This window comes from Etheostoma cragini, chromosome 11 (genome assembly GCF_013103735.1).
Source record: "Etheostoma cragini isolate CJK2018 chromosome 11, CSU_Ecrag_1.0, whole genome shotgun sequence".
Classification (NCBI taxonomy): Eukaryota; Metazoa; Chordata; class Actinopteri; order Perciformes; family Percidae; genus Etheostoma; species Etheostoma cragini.
Window position 1 is genome coordinate 7,045,325 of NC_048417.1, and position 10,168 is coordinate 7,055,492.

At 39.5% G+C, this 10,168-nt stretch overlaps 1 protein-coding gene across 3 annotated transcripts in view; it reads right to left on the bottom strand.

The window, feature by feature from the left end:
• Nucleotides 1–2,163, bottom strand: part of zmym2 (zinc finger, MYM-type 2) — a 34,701-nt gene extending 32,538 nt beyond the window's left edge. For 2 of the 3 annotated variants that reach the window (XR_004658505.1, XM_034885332.1), the window contains exon 1: nt 2,059–2,137. The gene's annotated coding sequence lies outside the window, so the exon portion shown is untranslated. Of the gene's footprint in view, nt 1–2,058 lie in introns of all 3 variants that reach the window. The other variant, XR_004658506.1, reaches the window with a different exon arrangement.
• Nucleotides 2,164–10,168: the final 8,005 nt, after the last annotated feature.

A 10,168-nucleotide genomic window follows, 5' to 3' on the forward strand; every position in this document is an offset into this window, starting at 1 on the left:
TGACTGTGTAATCTAATACAAGCTTATATTTTAGAAGATATAACCTAACCCTATGTCTAGAGACCATGTGTGTGGGGTTAACTGGTGTCAAAATGTGGACAGAGGGCCCAAAGGCACCTTTCTATATGTGCAACACCACCCAGAAGCCAAGCTGAGCTGCAAAGTAAATGCATCACAGTTGTGATATTACACCAACAGAGGGAATCTATGTGCAAAGCAACTCAGTAGTGCTCTGAGAGGAAAAAATAGCCTAGTCTAGACTGAGTTCAGACTGCAATGCAGAGCTATGAGCCAGCCTGCATTCACGTGGATGCGAGGGAAACGAGGGTCCTGCATTAATGAGCTCTGACATGCAACCTTGCTCCTTACGTCAACACCAGGTGGACAGAGAGAGGTGGGATGGAGGAAGAGACTCCCTTCTTGCAACAAAACCCTCAAGCAGTTAAAATCTGCGCCAGAAAACCCCCAGCCACATCATCACCTTAGGCTACATATGTGCTCCTCTGACACTGTCAGTTTGCGCCAGTTTATCATTAAATAATTTTTCCAGCTGGTCACAAGGTGGAGGCATAGAGCTGTTTGCGCCAGTTCCGCAGAAGACAGCCGACTAATACCATATTCAAATAAAAACGAGTGAGATTATTATATAAGGCTTATGTCACTGAGAAGTGATGTGTAATGCGCAGCCACCAGAACATCCCCCGGGCCAGCTGATGGGCTACAAAACAGTCAATTCCGGTAACCTGGCAGCTGAATGCAAAACTCAACCCTGGCTATTCTGAGCTCCACACAGTTGATGAGCTCTCCTTCGAAATGTTAGAAAATCAGCACTGAAGGACAGCCTGTACCAAGCTTTCAGGAGCCACTAAAGTCCCCCAGGCCGTGCCCTTGATTATTAACACTGGCTAGGAGCTCAGCTCCATGACCACCCCAGCACCAAATCCGGTCCAGGCACCCGGTTACCGCGGTGATTATCACACGACCTGATCCGAGCTGCCCCTCTTTTCCCATTCTCTCTTTTTTCAGCAGTGATATTTAACAAACTATGGGAAGCAGGTCCAAAACTTTAACCAGAACAAAAACAGAACTACCTGAGCTGCGCAACTCTTCCATAAATAACCCAGGTAAATGAGGAGGTAGGTTGGCTTCCAAGTTGGGATCCAGAAGAAAACGTGGTTCAGGGTGTTCCGTTCCTCTCCCTGCCCTTCCTGGCGCAAACAGCCATTGGATTAGCGGCGGGTAGAGGGGAGGAGAGCAGGCACAGACTGACTGCGCCATTGTTAAAAATAACACTAAAATGATCTCAACTTATTCGCATTAAGCAGCGCTGGATGTTGAACAAGACACACAGTGTGACACTGACATATTCCACGACTGGCAGCGTGTGGTTTTAATACACAACCCCCCTCACCCCCCCATCTCATCCACTTTATTTTTTCTAGTCGTGCACATGCCAGTATCACAAAAGCAGGCCGGTATACAGAATAAAAAGCCCGATTTTTAGGATACCTGTGACACTGGGGTTTTAATTGGAAAGTTACCCCGCACATAGCCCGACCTGGCGCAATCAGTGGCAAATATTCCCGGCCACCACCAGGGGCGCCATCTCGTTCGAATGAACGTTCTTCATGTGTGTCATGCGGTGGTAAACAACGAGGGGCAAAGCTATTCCCACACCGTGTTTACATGAGTCCCTCGGGAGTTACCGTGACCCAAAGCCAGGTATAAACCCAATAGTTTCACAACCACATATAATATGCCCCCCCCCCTCCTCTTCCTCCTCCCCCAGCGGAAAACAGCACTGCCTGCCGTCCGCCATTAGGGAGCCAACTGAACAATACTGGAGACTAGAGGCGGCAGCAGCCACAGCACACACAGATCAGGGGAGAAAATCTGTTAAAATTGACTGTTTATTGTTCACTAAATGTGTCTTTTCGCCCCAGCGTGACTCCTGAGGGAGTCCCTGGACACAGGCTTAACGACACGTGCAAGTTCCCAAAACTTTGACTAATTAGGCGTAAAACTGTAATATAAAAAACGTGTGTGAAATTCGCTTACCGGAGTAGAGCTCGAAACGGTGTAGCGCCACTTTTGTGCCTTGACATTAATCCAGGGGAGCGCTTGCGCAGAACGTAGAACTTTCCACTTTCCGTCCAAAGATCGTGTATTAAGAAGATGACTCACTACGTGCGAGTGGCGGTTCACTTGACGTACCACGCTGGATGGTTGCGTTATGAGAAGCTTCAACTTTATATTTAGTATTGATAAGACGGATTGAAATTGATTGGTCTTGCTACATTATATACACACATCTGAGTATGTTTTGGATAATTATTAGTTAACTATTGATCAGCTAACTATAACTATATGATCTCAACCGTTCTCTTAATACATCCTTGATCTCAACTGACCTTTTTGTGCATAGCAGCCATTTTGAACATTTAGATGGGAATAGTTTTCTTTTAATCTAGCAGGGAAAGTTTGTTATCTAGGTTTCTAAACTAGGCTACTTATTAACTATAATAAACAGTAGGCCAAGATAACTACTTTATTGGGGTTCTTCGATTAATCTATAAGAGTTGGCAAGATGATTTGAGGAGAAAACGGAGGGGGGGCTATTTCTGTTAGCTAAAGTTAAGCTACGCTATATTTTCAGACTGAGTCTTGTTTTTCTTGTAACGCTAGGCCATTTATATTTCGGACTCTGGATGGATGGATGATGGATGGACAGCTGCCAGCATGCAACCAGAGATAGAGCGTAGATTTGACATTTTACGGCAAAAAAAGATTAGGAACTAGGCTACTGCAATAATAGCCCAAAGACATGCATGTAGGTCTTTATGCTATGTAAAATGAAATAGCCTACACTTGTATATGCTGTGCTCCCATGAGATTTGAAATAGTCTTGTGCTTGTTGTGAATGGATGTGGCTAGCCAATGCATGTTTGGGTAGAAGGAGCACAGCACACTCAGCTAAAGCTCCATTTAAACTTAACTTGTAGATAAAGTTAAGTGAACAAAATGCTTGTGAGCAGCTGTCATAAAATGTTGCCATAAACGTCTACCTTTGTCCTAAATAACACAAGATCACAAATTGAAAACAAAGGTTTGCTTAAGTGTGCTGCAGTGATTCAGCTTTTAGAATGCATTTTCCGTTGTCCTGGCTGCCACAATATTAAAATCAAACGTCAGATTTATTTGATTTTATTGATTAACATTTCTATATTATTATTATTTCATCAGAACACACAAAACATACAATTTGAAACATGAACATGGAATACTGAAATAAGCAATGCTACAAAATAAATACATTTACTTTTGGTACTTAAGTTATATTTTATTGCTGGTACTTTTATGCTTTTATGTAAGTAATCCTGTAGTAGTATCCTGTACTGTTTGGTAATTCCTCTATTATGCAACAGTAAGTCACTTGGTTATGACACAATTGTTAGCCTATTTTTAGAAAAACGTCTGCTACAGAGCCATAACGTGAGATAGGCCTACAAGGTAATGGAGTCTTTTATACATTGTTGTGATTCTTTAGAAATAAACAATGGACAAACAGAGTCTTTAAACGCTTTAGATCTAAAGTTATTCACTGTCAAAGTGACGTACAAATGAATGGCAGTCAATTGAGTAGGCTACTAACGGCAGGTGAGTGCTAGGTGGCATCAAAATGGAGCCATAGTAGCTACCCTTCGTGGAGGCAGGCTTACCCCTTTGCCAAAAACACTGGTCTGGTCCTTTAAGTCTTCTTGAATATATGTATGTGTAGCAGAGTGAGACCTCACGGATTTATTATACTCTCTGACGGCATCGATTCGTATTTCTTAGCTCTTTTTTCGTCGCGCAAGCGCGCGAGCAGCAATCACGGGGTTGCACGGTTAGCAATTGAATTGCTCCATTAAGCTGATTGAACCTTATCGATACATTTCAGGTCTCCCGTGTAAACTGACTCCAGATCAGCTGGCAAATGACATAATGCTACTTTGATAATGAAAGGCTTTTAAAACAAGCTACATTGAAGTACACAGCTCGGGTCCAATCAGGAGGGAGGATCCAGGTTGAGAGAGTTCATGTTCTCAGTTCTACCGGTGGAACATCGGGTTTCCTCACGTAATTTCATCCGAACGTGCAAGGAAAACCAAACAGCCCAGAAAATAACTATTACACCCATAATAGTGTGAGAAAAGCAACATATAGGTCCCAGTATGATGAGGGGATGTCAAAATGAAATAGCCTACTTGCAAGATCAAGGGATCAGATCATAACCTGAGCCAACAGACCAATTAACTGTCATTAGAAAAACTATGATGAGGTAGGCTTAATCTGGGGATGTTTGTAGCAGGGAGGCAAAAGTCGAATGAAGTCATGGTCACGTTTTTAATATGGCGGATCAGGTGCGTTCAAGTCAGTGACCAACAACACTGAAACGTGCAGATCGGATTCCCTTCAGGGTTTAATTCTATTTCGACACCCCACACATATTTCCAAACGCATCAGGTTAAACGATTATTTCTAAAACAGTCTGATAAAGCGAACTGTCGGGTTGCCAGATCTTCTGCAAGATGTCGGAAATTTCCATTTCGAATACTTTCACATCAGCCCTTATTTTTTACAGTCTATGGTTCAGGCACACGCAAATTCTATTAAAACTGTGACCGTGGATCCAGATGCAGACCGATCCTTTACATAACCACCAGTAGGTATTACCCTAGCCTTTATGAAACTACAGTGTGTGTGTGCGTGTGTGTGTGTGAGAGGTGTTCACTGACTTCAATTAGTTTCCATTCCAGTCTGATGTGCAAAACAGTCAATAGGCTGTTACATTTCAATCTAATGGCAGCCTCTTTATTGTACATTTATACGTTTATTCCCAATGTAGGCTATGTGACTGGTGGCAGCTAGCCTATGGCATGAACACAGCCATTGTGCATGAATGTGCATAAATCTTGTTATATTTTTGACATTGCATAGGCTATATTTTGGAATTGCACTTCATTGACAATCGTTATTGTTTTTTATTTTCATTATTTTCAACTTTGTACTGCAACTGCTGCACAGTCATTTTAAAAATTCTTGTTTTATAATAAATAGGCTACTACACTTTTGCAGTGGGGGGAAGTAACTAAGTACATTTAATCATGTTCTCGAAGCAACTTAAAAGGGTATTCCACCGATTCAGTGGAGCATTTTCATAAAGCTGGGGCACTCACGTAGTAAGATCAAAATTACAGTAAGAGAGATGGAGGTATTTTCACTTTTGGGTCCCATTGTGGGTCAAGATTAGAAAACACTGGATCATACATTTCCAATATGATCTGTTAATTTATAATGCATTTTTATGGATTAAACATAAAATTAGCTGCACCCTAACCAGCTCTCATTAATTCTGCTTACATGTTAATGCATCTATAATGGTAATCAATAATCTTAATAAATACAGATTCAACACTGACAGGGGCCTTTCTGCTTGCACAATTATTAATTTTGTTTTTGCAGCATGTTTGCGTCTGTTCAGATGTCATCTGGTTTCAGTTTTCTGAGGAGATGAAATGTGTTTAAAAGCCTCTTGAGGGTATTTAAGGACCTCACCAACCACAGTTTGTATTTTTCCTTTTTTTCAGTAGCAGTCTAGTGTGCAACTAAACTGGTTGACAAAAAAATCTCCATTTAGTAAGTTCTATTGTTTCTATCATATCACAGTTGTCATGGAATTGCAGATGTTAAAATATGAAATTTGAACCACTTTAAGGACTTCTCATCCATGTTGATTTTTAAAGCCTTGCTTCATTCTCGACCCTCAAAACAACAGTTAAATAACTATCATTGCAAGGTCCCTTTAGTAACTGATCCAACGCAATGCAGCGATCAAGTGATACAACAAAAGCACCAGAACAGCTACTGAATGCATTTCTAAGATTGTTTTGAAATAAAAAAAACACTGAAAATGATGAGTTGAGTGTATAAGGTGAGGCAGTCTTGAACTCATAAAACTGTAAGGCAACATGATGTATTTTACAACATGGTGTTGTGGATTATGGTTAAGGACATGTTCATTATCTCCCATGGGAATAAAATTGATCTTGGGTTAATGGACTTGTTGCATCAAAACCAAACATCACAATAAAACACGTTAAATAAGAAACAGTAGCTTCAGATAAAACAACTGTGCAAATACTGTAAGCCACAAAGCTATTCACTCTGTTAAGAACAATGGCAAACATGTCAACACACACACCTTGGATGGATTACTGAACGAACCTACCAGGCACAGGCCCTGGGGGTCAGGGGCTCTGACACAAATCTTGCCAAAAAAAGAAGAACAAAACCCCAAAAAGGGATACAAAAGGGCCACAAACATACACAAAATAACTGCAAATGATGCTAAATGACTACAAAGACACACAATACGATGATGCAAAACAATCCCATGGATGCAAAATGACTTCAAGGAGAAACAAAATTACCACACACACCCAAAATTACTAGACAGACACGCTAAGAGATGGGAAAAAGACACACAATGACTAAAAGTAGACTTTTTGAGTTTGGGTTTCTATGTAGAGAGGATGGGGAGTCTTACAGTACATGTCTGTGCCATGGGGCATCTGGTCTCATGACACATCCAGGCACTTTAGTACATCAATTACACAAGATCAGATCTGATTGCCTCCCAACCCTTCTGTCTGGCTATCCTCCAGGAGTTGTTCATTTATCAGTTTAACTAACAGAGGATGTGATTGAGAGTTTCCAAAGATTAATCAAAAGAAAAAAGGTTGATGGATCAATAGTAGTAGAGTACTGCAGTTACCAAGTCCTGTCTCAAACTCTAGACTGGACTGATGTCTGGACTCTTCAGCTCACTGGCATTGGTTCACGTAGTGCTCACTAAAATACTGTCAGGATTAAAACAAAGCTGAAATATATGAATAAAATAAAAGATTTAAGGAAATGAAATGAAATATTAACAATTGTCAAAAATCGTCCATATAGGTAAAGAGGATAATAAAATTATAAAGGCCAGGGATAACGCTGTATGTACTTATTTATGTTGGATTTCTTTTTTTAATCTGATGTACCAAGCTGTTTTTATTGTTGTTGTGAAATAATTAGGACTTGGCTGTAAAAGTTGTTCTGACAGCTTTAACCAGGATCACAGAAACTACTTGTGATCAAGAGATAAATTCATGGTCAAGAGAACAAGTATAGAAAAAAATAAGAATTATAAATAAGAATTAAGCCACATTTTCTGTCATTCCGTAAAGTGGTGACTACACCAAAGTTCCATGATTTTTCAACTTTTGTACATTCTTGCACAAAACGGTACAACTCATTTTGAAAGCAGATATATTCGAACCATTTTATATTTTGTATTGCAAATCTTTTTATTTGATCCATGTTTCTTTACTTTTGCAGTGCTTGTTTCATATCTTTTATTTTCTTTTACTATGTTTAAAGTGATGCACCTGTTATGGTATGTTGGGATATCCATACGTGATGATGAATACTGTCCTCTGTTAGAGGCACACTTCTTTTTCTACATGTTTTGAGCACATGGATTAAAGATTTTCCACATGAAAAAAAGAATACAGGCAGAGAAACCAGCGTGGAAATATATATACACATTTTTATTTAGGACAAAGTCCCAGCCTCATGGTGACGCAGTGACTGGGAGCAGCAGTTTATACAAATAACATTGAGACCCCTCTTTCTAACACATACCATAGGTGCACGTCTACCTGCAGGAACATTCAGAGCCAAATATTTGTAAAAGTAAAAGGTGTGTATTCTAGAGACGAGATAGAAAAATCTTTAGGGGGGGGAGGGGATGAGCAAATGAGTAAGCAACTCACGAGTGTTAAAACTATCGTCACACTTTCTACTTCTTCATACGTCATAAACCAGCTTGTTCACAAGGACCATACCACTGTTTTACAAGCTTTGTCTCAACCCTAAATCCTAACTATTGTTCCTTACTACTGACGACTTTTGAATGAATGCTTAGAAATTCCAGATATCTTTAATTTTTCTAATGATGTTCCCAGAAATTTACCTCTTCCCACATCTGAGATACAGCTCCAACGCCACTCTCAACATCAAGGCAAACCCCATGTGCATACCATCCATTAGCACAATGGACAATTTACCATCACGTCCCGTGTTTCATAATTCCTTCGTATTTCTATTCATTTCCATGCATTGTTAAAATCAATTACCAGAACATTACGTTCAATAATGGAGCTTAAAGTTCTTATTATTGTGGTATAATAGTTGCTTTTGTTTAAGCATGATTATGGAGGCAGCCTAAACAATTTAAAGTCCAGATTGATCTGAAAAGTCTGCTATAATGACAATAAAACAATCTAAAAATGAATGGCAGATGTAATAATCACTGTGATGGAGTATACATCTCTAACAAGTTCCAAGAGTTTGTGGTTGATTTTTGTCCCATTTGGCCAAACCTGCGAAAGAAAATCTGCTTGGAAAGTAGGAAAAATATATTAAAAACTATGAAACACATCAGAGTGATTTGCAAATTGGTTAGGTGTAATTGTAAAATATGTAAAAAATGGGCTAACACATGCACCGGAGTCATCTTTGTGATTTCAATCCACAGTTCTCACAAATCCAAGAGCAGTTTTACCTCTTTGTTGTTAAAAGTCTAACACTGCCATCACTAATATTCCCATAGTTGATCACAAACCCAGAGGTCACTTAACTATAGAGCAACCCAGATCCTGCTTGTCTCCAAAAACTTACACCAAAATAAATCCCCTTTCCCACATTCTGATCCCTTAGTCTGTAACCAGATATATAGGGTTAAAGATGAAAACTGTATTTGCAATAAAATGAATAAAAACATTTTTAAAAAACAAGTCACTTTTTGATGTTGCCTTGGCTGCATTACTGAAGTTCCCCTGCCACTTAACATACATGCATGCCTCCACAGTGAAGTTTAATAAGTGAAAAACTAAAAGTCTAAAATAAAAAAGACTTGTTACAGAGTGTCAGTATGATAGACGGTATGTTTGGTTAGATTTCTAGAGCATCCATAAAACTAAATTGAGCTCAGACATCAATAGGCAAGACACAAGCAGGCCTAGTGGCCCAGGATCAAGTCCAGCCAACGGCCCTTTGCTTCATGTCTTCCCCTTCTTCTCGCCTTTTCTAAAGAATAACTTATTTAAAAACTTTTTTATTTCTCCTTCACTTTTAATTTTGACAACAAAAAGTCCATGAAAACTGTGGATATTAAGGCAGCATGAAGAGGCCTCATCCATTTAGAGTTTGACAAAAACAGCAGTTCAATCAACACTGCAAACAGACAATGGAGAAACATTTTATAAGAATTGTTTAAAGACATGTTGCTGTCCTGAGTTGAGTTGAAAGGTGATATCACACAGTTAAAATCAAGGCAAAAGATTGTCAGCGAGTGAGGAGAAGCGTTGATTCCGTTTTGATTGGCAGCCGGGATCGACAGGCTCTCTAGTATCTGTGCAAAAAAAGTCTGAATTCGGCAGCCATCAGTAACAAGCTTTTCAATTTAAAAACCCCTAACCTTTTTTTTAGCAGGGCGATTGATCTAAGGTTTTAGCCCTTAAAACATCAGCGCTTTTTTACTGTGTACACTAAATAACTTAAACCACTCCAAAAAAGCAACAAAAACATTATCAGTCATCAGATGACACTTTAAAACTGAATATGTGCGGTCCAGAAAACATAAACAGCTACTCAGTGCAAGGAATTCATTAAAATGAGCAACATCTTCTTTTTCAATCCCCTCATTCTGCTGTATTAACTTGTGGAAACAGGTTGTAAACAAGACATTGGGCCAGCAGAGAGGGTGTGTATGTCTGTGGCCCAGGAGAGTTGGCTTTATTTTTTAAAGTGAGCAACTCTGCTGACAGCAAACTAGTTGCCGATTTTGTGAAACAGAAAGATGTTACAATCTAGGTTGGCAAGCAAATATGACAAAGAATTGGAAACCTCAGGAGCAGGGCCAGATTTAACACCCAAAACACGCCATAGAGTTCACAGGTTTGGACTGACTTTTCCACCATGACAAGAATGAAATTCTGTGGTGCACAGGTTAATACACTGAAATAAGAAATAAAAGAACAAGAGCATTAGCTTGGTCCAAGAAAAATGTTAAACATAGAAA